This window comes from Phyllobates terribilis, unplaced genomic scaffold (genome assembly GCF_046119375.1).
Source record: "Phyllobates terribilis strain yellow unplaced genomic scaffold, ASM4611937v1 Scaffold_377__1_contigs__length_1856515, whole genome shotgun sequence".
In the NCBI taxonomy this organism is placed as follows: domain Eukaryota; kingdom Metazoa; phylum Chordata; class Amphibia; order Anura; family Dendrobatidae; genus Phyllobates; species Phyllobates terribilis.
The window spans coordinates 519,676-532,967 of record NW_027363137.1 but is presented as its reverse complement, the minus strand read 5'-3'; the positions used below and the strand labels follow the sequence as shown (position 1 = coordinate 532,967).

At 44.5% G+C, this 13,292-nt stretch overlaps 6 non-coding genes and 1 pseudogene across 6 annotated transcripts; all 7 read right to left on the bottom strand.

Annotated features, from left to right (window-relative positions):
• Nucleotides 1–155: 155 nt before the first annotated feature.
• On the bottom strand, nt 156–338 carry LOC141223767 (U2 spliceosomal RNA). Its single transcript, XR_012291323.1, has one exon. It is a non-coding gene; the product is annotated as a U2 spliceosomal RNA (small nuclear RNA).
• A 790-nt stretch (nt 339–1,128) lies between these two features.
• Nucleotides 1,129–1,220, bottom strand: LOC141223811 (U2 spliceosomal RNA; annotated as a pseudogene).
• Nucleotides 1,221–2,335: 1,115 nt separating this feature from the next.
• On the bottom strand, nt 2,336–2,526 carry LOC141223616 (U2 spliceosomal RNA). The gene has a single exon (XR_012291183.1). It is a non-coding gene; the product is annotated as a U2 spliceosomal RNA (small nuclear RNA).
• A 1,112-nt stretch (nt 2,527–3,638) lies between these two features.
• LOC141223615 (U2 spliceosomal RNA) lies at nt 3,639–3,829 on the bottom strand. Its single transcript, XR_012291182.1, has one exon. It is a non-coding gene; the product is annotated as a U2 spliceosomal RNA (small nuclear RNA).
• A 1,115-nt stretch (nt 3,830–4,944) lies between these two features.
• On the bottom strand, nt 4,945–5,134 carry LOC141223756 (U2 spliceosomal RNA). The gene has a single exon (XR_012291314.1). It is a non-coding gene; the product is annotated as a U2 spliceosomal RNA (small nuclear RNA).
• A 6,097-nt stretch (nt 5,135–11,231) lies between these two features.
• On the bottom strand, nt 11,232–11,422 carry LOC141223614 (U2 spliceosomal RNA). The gene has a single exon (XR_012291181.1). It is a non-coding gene; the product is annotated as a U2 spliceosomal RNA (small nuclear RNA).
• A 1,112-nt stretch (nt 11,423–12,534) lies between these two features.
• Nucleotides 12,535–12,725, bottom strand: LOC141223613 (U2 spliceosomal RNA). Its single transcript, XR_012291180.1, has one exon. It is a non-coding gene; the product is annotated as a U2 spliceosomal RNA (small nuclear RNA).
• Between the last annotated feature and the right edge of the window lie 567 nt (nt 12,726–13,292).

Here is a 13,292-nt window from a genome sequence, read left to right as displayed (position 1 = left end):
AGCTTGTAATCTGGCTTCTGCAACTTTGAACATGAAAAATCCAATGAGGAGAAGAAAAGCAAAGCCAAAGAGTCCATCCCAAAATCCGACAAACAAGCAAAATGAACAAAAAACATTGAATTCAATTCTTTCTGATTTTAGAAACTGCATTAAAGAAGGGGTGCACCGGTCCTGGAGATACTGCAATACCAGGTCAATGCGTGGAGTGGACAGAGCAAGCTCTTTTTCCATCTCCCTGTTCTAAAAATCCATTTAATATATGGTCCCCAGATAGGGGACGTATCAGATATTAAACTGATAAGAACAGATTTTTTTTTCTTTCGAAAGCCCGAATTCGTGTACAAAACCCGAGTGCGCTTAAAAAAGTGACAAGTGCCACAAAAAAAGTGCACTAGGATGCTGGTCTTCTTGAAACCCTCTCCAAAAGGAGAAGGGTCCCCCAAACCATTCCCCGTCCCTCCGAGCCAGAAGGCCACAGCGAGGAACAGGGACAAATAGCCACCTCCAGCCGGAGCCAGAGGCGACCCAATCTTACCCCCAGCACCTGCCCGAGTTCTCACCCGAGCAAGGCACTGGGAGCCAAAGACTGTGCTCCCCTCCCGGAAGAGGGGAGCCAACAACGCTCTCCTCCCGAAAAAGGAGAGCCAGGGGGGTTCAGGGGGGAGCGGAACCTGATGGCCACACACTCCCCCCCTAGACCTGCCAAGAGAGGAACCCGTAAGGGAACCGCATCCCGACAAAATCCTAGTAAGGACGTGGACACACGTGAAAAAGTGGACACACAGTGACAAAAAAATTAAATAAATAGTGAAGGTTTCACAGTATAATACTGCCCGGACCTTCGACCGGGAATTGAAAAATTCCCCATCCTAAGGCCAGAAGGCCCGGAATAAGGGTGTGTGTGAAGAAAGAAATATTGAAGTGCTAGTGCAAATGTGCCATAAACTCAAGTGGGGTTCCCAATCCCAGTGAGTTAAGGCACCCCAGGGTCACCACTCCTGGGGCACTTCACACTTCGGGCTTTCGATCTTCCCCGGCCCAATGGCGTCGATCCTGGGGGCCATGCTTTCCACCAGATGACTATATTAGCCACCTGGCGTACTAACAAGCGCCTAAACCCCAGTGTGCATAATGTATCAATCTACTAGGGCGGCCAACATCCAAAACCGCCTTTTCGAAAGATACTACACTTGATCTTAGCCAAAAGGCCGAGAAGCGATAACCAGAATTGGTTTCAAACTACGGAGCCACCCAAGGATCCTGAAAAGTCCATTTGTGGAGATGAGCTCCTGGACTCCCGTTAAGAAGACATGTTGTCAACCTCTAGATCCCTTACATGCCTGCACTTTTCGGCTTGCTGCTGCTGCAATCCACGCGTTTTAGATCTGCATAACTCCACCTCTTTAAACACAGCACCTTCACCCCCTGCTGTTCCCACCCGCCTCAACACCGTTGGAAGGGAGGAGAACCAATTAAGGCGGGGGGTGGGGTGGAACGAGCAGCTGTCTACCCTTAGCAGGAGGGCTCCTGATTACATACCTCTCCTGCTGCTGCTGCTGCTGGCTGTCCAGCAGCAGACTGAAGGTGGCTGCTGCTGTGCACAGGTATATAAAGGCTCAGAGCCTATTATGACACGCGCAGCCAGCGTTCCATTGCCACATTCCATCTACTGCAGGCAGGATACCTGGCTGGCTGAATGTCGCTGAGAAGCTCACAGAGACCGCCATAAGCAACAGTTTAACAGAATGCCACAGACTAATCAACCAAACTTTTTGGGTTGGGTTCTCTTTTATAGTCTGCAGGCATTAAATGAAAGAAGTCAGTGTTCCAGCAGAAGGAGACAACGTTTCAGAAAAGGCATTGTAGCAAACCCAAAAAGAAATTTTAAGCGCAGCAGAGTAACCAGCGCACATACCTGTTAGCTCAGGTGAGTTTAAAAGGCTGCTGTTGATAGCAAGGGCATTTGCTAAATAGATGGTGTGTGTGCAACAATATACTGAAAGGTCAATTATATTGTGCAGCTTATCTCACCACCTGTAGTTATTTAGGTGAAAGCTCCAAAATGCTTGCCTAATATGTCTGTTTATCCAAAAGGAAGTAAAAAGGGAGAGCTAGAAAGATAGCATTGCATCACATTACATGGCAATGCAATGCACAGTTGCTGAAGTTGAACCAAAATGAGCTTGTAATCTGGCTTCTGCAACTTTGAACATGAAAAATCCAATGAGGAGAAGAAAAGCAAAGCCAAAGAGTCCATCCCAAAATCCGACAAACAAGCAAAATGAACAAAAAACATTGAATTCAATTCTTTCTGATTTTAGAAACTGCATTAAAGAAGGGGTGCACCGGTCCTGGAGATACTGCAATACCAGGTCAATGCGTGGAGTGGACAGAGCAAGCTCTTTTTCCATCTCCCTGTTCTAAAAATCCATTTAATATATGGTCCCCAGATAGGGGACGTATCAGATATTAAACTGATAAGAACAGATACTACACTTGATCTTAGCCAAAAGGCCGAGAAGCGATAACCAGAATTGGTTTCAAACTACGAAGCCACCCAAGGATCCTGAAAAGTCCATTTGTGGAGATGAGCTCCTGGACTCCCGTTAAGAAGACATGTTGTCAACCTCTAGATCCCTTACATGCCTGCACTTTTCGGCTTGCTGCTGCTGCAATCCACGCGTTTTAGATCTGCATAACTCCACCTCTTTAAACACAGCACCTTCACCCCCTGCTGTTCCCACCCGCCTCAACACCGTTGGAAGGGAGGAGAACCAATTAAGGCGGGGGGTGGGGTGGAACGAGCAGCTGTCTACCCTTAGCAGGAGGGCTCCTGATTACATACCTCTCCTGCTGCTGCTGCTGCTGGCTGTCCAGCAGCAGACTGAAGGTGGCTGCTGCTGTGCACAGGTATATAAATGCTCAGAGCCTATTATGACACGCGCAGCCAGCGTTCCATTGCCACATTCCATCTACTGCAGGCAGGATACCTGGCTGGCTGAATGTCGCTGAGAAGCTCACAGAGACCGCCATAAGCAACAGTTTAACAGAATGCCACAGACTAATCAACCAAACTTTTTGGGTTGGGTTCTCTTTTATAGTCTGCAGGCATTAAATGAAAGAAGTCAGTGTTCCAGCAGAAGGAGACGTTTCAGAAAAGGCATTGTAGCAAACCAAAAAAGAAATTTTAAGCGCAGCAGAGTAACCAGCGCACATACCTGTTAGCTCAGGTGAGTTTAAAAGGCTGCTGTTGATAACAAGGGCATTTGCTAAATAGATGGTGTGTGTGCAACAATATACTGAAAGGTCAATTATATTGTGCAGCTTATCTCACCACCTGTAGTTATTTAGGTGAAAGCTCCAAAATGCTTGCCTAATATGTCTGTTTATCCAAAAGGAAGTAAAAAGGGAGAGCTAGAAAGATAGCATTGCATCACATTACATGGCAATGCAATGCACAGTTGCTGAAGTTGAACCAAAATGAGCTTGTAATCTGGCTTCTGCAACTTTGAACATGAAAAATCCAATGAGGAGAAGAAAAGCAAAGCCAAAGAGTCCATCCCAAAATCCGACAAACAAGCAAAATGAACAAAAAACATTGAATTCAATTCTTTCTGATTTTAGAAACTGCATTAAAGAAGGGGTGCACCGGTCCTGGAGATACTGCAATACCAGGTCAATGCGTGGAGTGGACAGAGCAAGCTCTTTTTCCATCTCCCTGTTCTAAAAATCCATTTAATATATGGTCCCCAGATAGGGGACGTATCAGATATTAAACTGATAAGAACAGATACTACACTTGATCTTAGCCAAAAGGCCGAGAAGCGATAACCAGAATTGGTTTCAAACTACGGAGCCACCCAAGGATCCTGAAAAGTCCATTTGTGGAGATGAGCTCCTGGACTCCCGTTAAGAAGACATGTTGTCAACCTCTAGATCCCTTACATGCCTGCACTTTTCGGCTTGCTGCTGCTGCAATCCACGCGTTTTAGATCTGCATAACTCCACCTCTTTAAACACAGCACCTTCACCCCCTGCTGTTCCCACCCGCCTCAACACCGTTGGAAGGGAGGAGAACCAATTAAGGCGGGGGGTGGGGTGGAACGAGCAGCTGTCTACCCTTAGCAGGAGGGCTCCTGATTACATACCTCTCCTGCTGCTGCTGCTGCTGGCTGTCCAGCAGCAGACTGAAGGTGGCTGCTGCTGTGCACAGGTATATAAAGGCTCAGAGCCTATTATGACACGCGCAGCCAGCGTTCCATTGCCACATTCCATCTACTGCAGGCAGGATACCTGGCTGGCTGAATGTCGCTGAGAAGCTCACAGAGACCGCCATAAGCAACAGTTTAACAGAATGCCACAGACTAATCAACCAAACTTTTTGGGTTGGGTTCTCTTTTATAGTCTGCAGGCATTAAATGAAAGAAGTCAGTGTTCCAGCAGAAGGAGACAACGTTTCAGAAAAGGCATTGTACCAAACCAAAAAAGAAATTTTAAGCGCAGCAGAGTAACCAGCGCACATACCTGTTAGCTCAGGTGAGTTTAAAAGGCTGCTGTTGATAACAAGGGCATTTGCTAAATAGATGGTGTGTGTGCAACAATATACTGAAAGGTCAATTATATTGTGCAGCTTATCTCACCACCTGTAGTTATTTAGGTGAAAGCTCCAAAATGCTTGCCTAATATGTCTGTTTATCCAAAAGGAAGTAAAAAGGGAGAGCTAGAAAGATAGCATTGCATCACATTACATGGCAATGCAATGCACAGTTGCTGAAGTTGAACCAAAATGAGCTTGTAATCTGGCTTCTGCAACTTTGAACATGAAAAATCCAATGAGGAGAAGAAAAGCAAAGCCAAAGAGTCCATCCCAAAATCCGACAAACAAGCAAAATGAACAAAAAACATTGAATTCAATTCTTTCTGATTTTAGAAACTGCATTAAAGAAGGGGTGCACCGGTCCTGGAGATACTGCAATACCAGGTCAATGCGTGGAGTGGACAGAGCAAGCTCTTTTTCCATCTCCCTGTTCTAAAAATCCATTTAATATATGGTCCCCAGATAGGGGACGTATCAGATATTAAACTGATAAGAACAGATTTTTTTTTTTTTTTTATACCATTCAGTAAAATTTTTCAAGCAACAATCAATAGTATAAAAACTCATACTACGTTGCCCAGTCTTACATCATAATGGTACTTTCTTTATTTCATATTTATAACTTTATACTGAAACAGTTGTAATACCTTTTGAATGGACAAAAAACTATAAAACATACCATTATCATAAAAAAAGACAGATCACAACACTTAAACAAGGACTTACTGGTACTTTACCAGTGACCTCCATTTTTTTACTTTCCAAAAACCTTCTGAATCAGAGCCACCACCGCCACGGCTGTCCCATAAATAAACTATGTATAACCTTGACAAAACCATCCTAACACAATTATTAACTGAGATTATTTTCCTTTTAAATAAACACAAATTCCTAACGTCCCACAGACTTTCTATTACACATGCCATTATCAACCACAACAATCTCTCTTTCACCCGGCTACTTGCACCCATCCCAAACATTACCACTCTCCAATTTATAAAATTCACGCCCTCTAGTTCCTTGCATAAACCACCCACTCCCTTCCAAACACTCTGAGCATAATCACAATTCCAAACCAAATGCATAACAGTTTCACTCGCCCCACATCCATCCCTCGGACATACCTCTGTTCTAATCAGATCCCTCCTCTTCTGTACCTCTCTCACAGGCAAAATCTCATGCAAACTCATCCATACGATATCACGCTGCCTATTCGATATTCCTTTTATACTCAGGTTCCTCCATACACACAACGCTTCACTCGATCTCAAGCCCCTAATGTTACATTCAAACTCTCTAACACGCATCCTTCTCCTTACATTCCTTATCACTTTGAAATCACCCATAGGAACATCCAACAAATCATGCTTGACAACAAATTTTTCAACAAACTCATACCACACTGGATATTTAAACGAAACAGGCACTCTTGCATCCCTTCTCATCCATTTCAACCCAAACAACATCCATCCAGCCATATATTTAATCATAAAAGCCGTCTTGTTATCCCTACCTAACAGAACAACCACCGTTTTAATATAATTTAAACCAAGACAAAATTCAAAATTTGGGAAATCCATTCCCCCATGTTCACGTAACTTACACAAATATTCCCTTTTAAGTTTTTCCATCTTACTTCCCCAATAAAACGTAAAAATTAGCTTCTCAATCCGCCTAAAACCCCTATAAGGGGCTGGAAAAACCACTGACACAAAAAGTAACATAGGAAGAATCACTGACTTAATAATAAGGACTTTGCCTGACAATGTCAAGTCCCGTAACCTCCAAAAATTTAACTTCTGTTCAATCCTCTTACCGCATTCATCCCAACTCTCATTCCCTTTCAGATCTTTGTTAAACCACACCCCCAAAACCTTAATAGCACCTTCTTCACATATCACACCATCCATCCTAACACTCGAATCCCCGAAACACTTAAAGCTATACTTCCCCCAATTCACCCTAAAACCAGATGCACCACAAAAGAAATCTAAAAGCAACCTTGCTCGATTCATAGCAGCCATATTATCACTCACCACAACAACATCGTCCATATACCCCATTACCTTTACAGTCTTTCCACCACTCCCTGGGATCAGAAGACCATTCATCACTTTCTCTTTCCGAATCATGCACAACAGGGGCTCAATCACACTTATAAACAGGACAGGGGACAACGGACACCCCTGCCTGACCCCTGATTTTATGCACACCTTCTCACTCAAACATCCATTCACTAACACTTCACTCACCACACCATCATACAAACACCTTATGGCATTCACAAAAACACTAGGAAAACCCATCCTAAATAACACCTCAAACATAAACGCATGCGACACTCTATCAAAAGCTTTCTCAAAATCCACACAAAAAACCATACATTTCCCCTTCCTAAACATACAATCTCCAATTACGTCTCTCAACAAGAGGTTATCAGTCACACACCTACCTGGCACCGCGCACACTTGATCATCACCAACCACACTTCCAATCACCCCACGCATACGGTTAGCCAGAATTTTGCTAAAGACTTTATAATCTGCATTGAGTAATGTAATCGGCCTCCAATTACGCAAATTCTTTTTCTCACCCTTCTTATATAGTAAAACAACTACTCCTTCTTTCATGGAATTACAAAGTACACCATTCATCCACATATATTGACATACCTCCACAAAATCAACACCAATCACATCCCATGCTTTTACATAAAACTCCACAGGCAACCCATCTTTCCCAGGTGTTTTATTCTTTTTCGCACCATCCACCGCCTTTTTAACCTCATCAAAAACAATATCCTCACTCAAACACTCACGTTCCCCTGATTCAAGCTGACTCTCCAACATACCTAACACATGCTCTTTCAAACCCCCATCCACCCATTTAGACTCAAATAAACTACTATAGAAACTATGTACCTCATCCAACACTTCCCTTCCAACCACAGTCATACCATTATCATTTACAACCTCATCCAACTCATCTTTTTTACTGCACATTTTTTTAAAAAAGTACCTCGTACACTTCTCATCCATATCCAAATGCTCAACTCTCGTCCTAAAAATAATTTCCTTCCCACGCTTTTCCAAAACACGCTTCATCTCATCTCTCGCTCCTCTGAGTTGATCACTAACATCAATTCCTTTCATACTCATTTTATGTAACCACTCAATCCTCATATTTAAATCTTTAAATCTGCCTCTTTCAATTGCTGCTTTTTTATAACCCCACCTCCTAAAAAAATTCTTAATTTCCACTTTCACCCAATCCCACCATACAGTCACATCCACAAAATTATTTTTCCTAGACCTCCACCATTCATACTTACTTTCGAAGTCTCTCATAAACCTAACATCCTCTAACAACCTAACATTTAGCTTCCATACCCCAACACCATGCACCATTTTTTTATCACCTTCAAACATACCCCACAAACATTCATGGTCTGTGAAAGAAAAAACATGCTGTTTAAAAAATGTACACACCAAACCTCTATTTGTATACAGCATGCGGTCAATCCTGGACACTATTCCTCCCCTATCAGCTCTATATGTGGCCGGTGGTGGCTTACTCAAAAATTCCGCTGCATCTAAAAAAGAAAAATCAGATGTAATTTGATTAAGGACCTTACCCGTGACATCAATTTCCCCTTCAGAAACACAATTGAAATCACCAACTAATAATATTGGAATCCTTCCAGGCAAAAATAAACATATTTTCTCTAATAGTGCTAACCTATCCCCTTTGTTAATTGGACAATACACGTTAACAATTTTCACCCTCCACCCTCTCCCCTTAACCACTGCCATTATACAACGACCTGGCTCCACCACCATATAATTTTCAAAACTTAAATCCCTATTCCCCAACAAAATCCCCACACCATCATTTTTGTTTGTCATTGAACCTGACCAAATACTATGCCCATATACCCAGTCCTTTTCAGGAGGTGACTCTTCAATTCCGCACTCTTGCAGACAGTAAATATTTGCTCCAAGATTTTTTAGTTCTTCCAGTATAGCCAATCTTCTAGGCTTAGATTTTATAAGCCTTACATTTATTGACAGTACACTACAGCCCACGTTGGAGCCCATTTTTTAACCATATTCGGTAAAAAAGAACATACCCCCCACCGAAGAGTCAACCTTTCTCGTCTTGAAACTCGATTCCTGATGTTAAGCAGAGAATGCTGGCCCCCTCCTCAAAAAAAGACCTCCTAGGAGAGGCACTGTAGCTCTCGGGATAGCTCCTATCACTTAAGGGGCTGATGCTCCCAATACTGGCAGGTGAAAAATCTGGCCGGAACTTCTTTGCAGAAGACACATCAGAGTCCTCATCAGGGGGCCTCACCACAGCCCCGGTGAAGTCACCCTGGCCACCACCACCTTCATGAATTGCCTCTGAGCTTTCCAAAGCCAACACCGGCGTTGTGGAGAGTGAACCGCTCACTTCTCCCTCACCACTCACATCAAGCAGAATTGACATATCTGCAGGCTCTATCTCAACAGCGCTTCCACCAGCAGGATCGGGTGCTTGCTCCATCTCTTCCATGAAGTCCCTTACTGCCTCGATCGCCTCACCAATAGTGGCGGCAGTAGTAGGACGTGGGGACACGGCCTCTGCATATGACCTGGAACGATGGGGACAGTCCTTGAAAGCGTGTCCCTCCTCGCCACATGCATTACAAACCATGGAGTTAGTACACTCCATTGCCAGATGACCCTCTTTATTGCATTTCCCACAAAACTTCTCCACCGTGCAGTCCTCTTGGTAGTGTCCAAAGGATTTACACTTCCTGCAAAAACGCGGAGCACCAGGAAAAAACATATACCCTCTATCCCTCCCGATGGCAAAACTGAGGGGAGGGTAGTGGATACCCCCAGGTCCCTGGGGGTCCTCCTGGAACCGAACAAAAAACTTGTGTTTGCCAGTCCACAAGCCCACCTCATTCCTCACCTTGTGTGAGTAGGACACATAGCTGCAATGACAGTTCAGGAATCTAGTAATGTCCTCCACATCCACAAGGGGGTTGTGCATAAACACAACAACTGGCACTTCCCCCTTAGTATACAATACCGTGAATGTAAGCCCATCAAGAGCCGGATGATCCAAGGCTTGCTGATCCTTTAGAGTCTTGAAAAGATTCTGGCAAGCTGCCATACGATCAAGGACTAAAACGTACCGGCCATTCTTTGGGAACTCCTGTAGGCAAATGATGTCTCCACGACCAACATTCAAAATCTTGAAGATGACGACTTCCACCAAGAACCGCAGGTTAAAGAAATTCCTCTTCGACTCCTCAATATCAATGCGAAAAGCATTTTTGACCCGAATATCATCAGTCCCGGCATAGCGAATCTTGACGCCCATTATCACCTCTCGTTTCCTCTGGACCCCCCCCAATAGCAGCAGGCAGCTTAAGCCACCTAAGTGGCGATGCTGCAAGGCCGAGGGGGAGACACTATAGGATCCTTCTGACCAGATACAAGATCTAAGCCAAAAGGCCGAGAAGCGATAACCAGAATTGGTTTCAAACTACGGAGCCACCCAAGGATCCTGAAAAGTCCATTTGTGGAGATGAGCTCCTGGACTCCCGTTAAGAAGACATGTTGTCAACCTCTAGATCCCTTACATGCCTGCACTTTTCGGCTTGCTGCTGCTGCAATCCACGCGTTTTAGATCTGCATAACTCCACCTCTTTAAACACAGCACCTTCACCCCCTGCTGTTCCCACCCGCCTCAACACCGTTGGAAGGGAGGAGAACCAATTAAGGCGGGGGGTGGGGTGGAACGAGCAGCTGTCTACCCTTAGCAGGAGGGCTCCTGATTACATACCTCTCCTGCTGCTGCTGCTGCTGGCTATCCAGCAGCAGACTGAAGGTGGCTGCTGCTGTGCACAGGTATATAAAGGCTCAGAGCCTATTATGACACGCGCAGCCAGCGTTCCATTGCCACATTCCATCTACTGCAGGCAGGATACCTGGCTGGCTGAATGTCGCTGAGAAGCTCACAGAGACCGCCATAAGCAACAGTTTAACAGAATCCCACAGACTAATCAACCAAACTTTTTGGGTTGGGTTCTCTTTTATAGTCTGCAGGCATTAAATGAAAGAAGTCAGTGTTCCAGCAGAAGGAGACAACGTTTCAGAAAAGGCATTGTAGCAAACCAAAAAAGAAATTTTAAGCGCAGCAGAGTAACCAGCGCACATACCTGTTAGCTCAGGTGAGTTTAAAAGGCTGCTGTTGATAACAAGGGCATTTGCTAAATAGATGGTGTGTGTGCAACAATATACTGAAAGGTCAATTATATTGTGCAGCTTATCTCACCACCTGTAGTTATTTAGGTGAAAGCTCCAAAATGCTTGCCTAATATGTCTGTTTATCCAAAAGGAAGTAAAAAGGGAGAGCTAGAAAGATAGCATTGCATCACATTACATGGCAATGCAATGCACAGTTGCTGAAGTTGAACCAAAATGAGCTTGTAATCTGGCTTCTGCAACTTTGAACATGAAAAATCCAATGAGGAGAAGAAAAGCAAAGCCAAAGAGTCCATCCCAAAATCCGACAAACAAGCAAAATGAACAAAAAACATTGAATTCAATTCTTTCTGATTTTTGAAACTGCATTAAAGAAGGGGTGCACCGGTCCTGGAGATACTGCAATACCAGGTCAATGCGTGGAGTGGACAGAGCAAGCTCTTTTTCCATCTCCCTGTTCTAAAAATCCATTTAATATATGGTCCCCAGATAGGGGACGTATCAGATATTAAACTGATAAGAACAGATACTACACTTGATCTTAGCCAAAAGGCCGAGAAGCGATAACCAGAATTGGTTTCAAACTACGGAGCCACCCAAGGATCCTGAAAAGTCCATTTGTGGAGATGAGCTCCTGGACTCCCGTTAAGAAGACATGTTGTCAACCTCTAGAACCCTTACATGCCTGCACTTTTCGGCTTGCTGCTGCTGCAATCCACGCGTTTTAGATCTGCATAACTCCACCTCTTTAAACACAGCACCTTCACCCCCTGCTGTTCCCACCCGCCTCAACACCGTTGGAAGGGAGGAGAACCAATTAAGGCGGGGGGTGGGGTGGAACGAGCAGCTGTCTACCCTTAGCAGGAGGGCTCCTGATTACATACCTCTCCTGCTGCTGCTGCTGGCTGTCCAGCAGCAGACTGAAGGTGGCTGCTGCTGTGCACAGGTATATAAAGGCTCAGAGCCTATTATGACACGCGCAGCCAGCGTTCCATTGCCACATTCCATCTACTGCAGGCAGGATACCTGGCTGGCTGAATGTCGCTGAGAAGCTCACAGAGACCGCCATAAGCAACAGTTTAACAGAATGCCACAGACTAATCAACCAAACTTTTTGGGTTGGGTTCTCTTTTATAGTCTGCAGGCATTAAATGAAAGAAGTCAGTGTTCCAGCAGAAGGAAACAACGTTTCAGAAAAGGCATTGTAGCAAACCAAAAAAGAAATTTTAAGCGCAGCAGAGTAACCAGCGCACATACCTGTTAGCTCAGGTGAGTTTAAAAGGCTGCTGTTGATAACAAGGGCATTTGCTAAATAGATGGTGTGTGTGCAACAATATACTGAAAGGTCAATTATATTGTGCAGCTTATCTCACCACCTGTAGTTATTTAGGTGAAAGCTCCAAAATGCTTGCCTAATATGTCTGTTTATCCAAAAGGAAGTAAAAAGGGAGAGCTAGAAAGATAGCATTGCATCACATTACATGGCAATGCAATGCACAGTTGCTGAAGTTGAACCAAAATGAGCTTGTAATCTGGCTTCTGCAACTTTGAACATGAAAAATCCAATGAGGAGAAGAAAAGCAAAGCCAAAGAGTCCATCCCAAAATCCGACAAACAAGCAAAATGAACAAAAAACATTGAATTCAATTCTTTCTGATTTTAGAAACTGCATTAAAGAAGGGGTGCACCGGTCCTGGAGATACTGCAATACCAGGTCAATGCGTGGAGTGGACAGAGCAAGCTCTTTTTCCATCTCCCTGTTCTAAAAATCCATTTAATATATGGTCCCCAGATAGGGGACGTATCAGATATTAAACTGATAAGAACAGATACTACACTTGATCTTAGCCAAAAGGCCGAGAAGCGATAACCAGAATTGGTTTCAAACTACGGAGCCACCCAAGGATCCTGAAAAGTCCATTTGTGGAGATGAGCTCCTGGACTCCCGTTAAGAAGACATGTTGTCAACCTCTAGATCCCTTACATGCCTGCACTTTTCGGCTTGCTGCTGCTGCAATCCACGCGTTTTAGATCTGCATAACTCCACCTCTTTAAACACAGCACCTTCACCCCCTGCTGTTCCCACCCGCCTCAACACCGTTGGAAGGGAGGAGAACCAATTAAGGCGGGGGGTGGGGTGGAACGAGCAGCTGTCTACCCTTAGCAGGAGGGCTCCTGATTACATACCTCTCCTGCTGCTGCTGCTGCTGGCTGTCCAGCAGCAGACTGAAGGTGGCTGCTGCTGTGCACAGGTATATAAAGGCTCAGAGCCTATTATGACACGCGCAGCCAGCGTTCCATTGCCACATTCCATCTACTGCAGGCAGGATACCTGGCTGGCTGAATGTCGCTGAGAAGCTCACAGAGACCGCCATAAGCAACAGTTTAGCAGAATGCCACAGACTAATCAACCAAACTTTTTGGGTTGGGTTCTC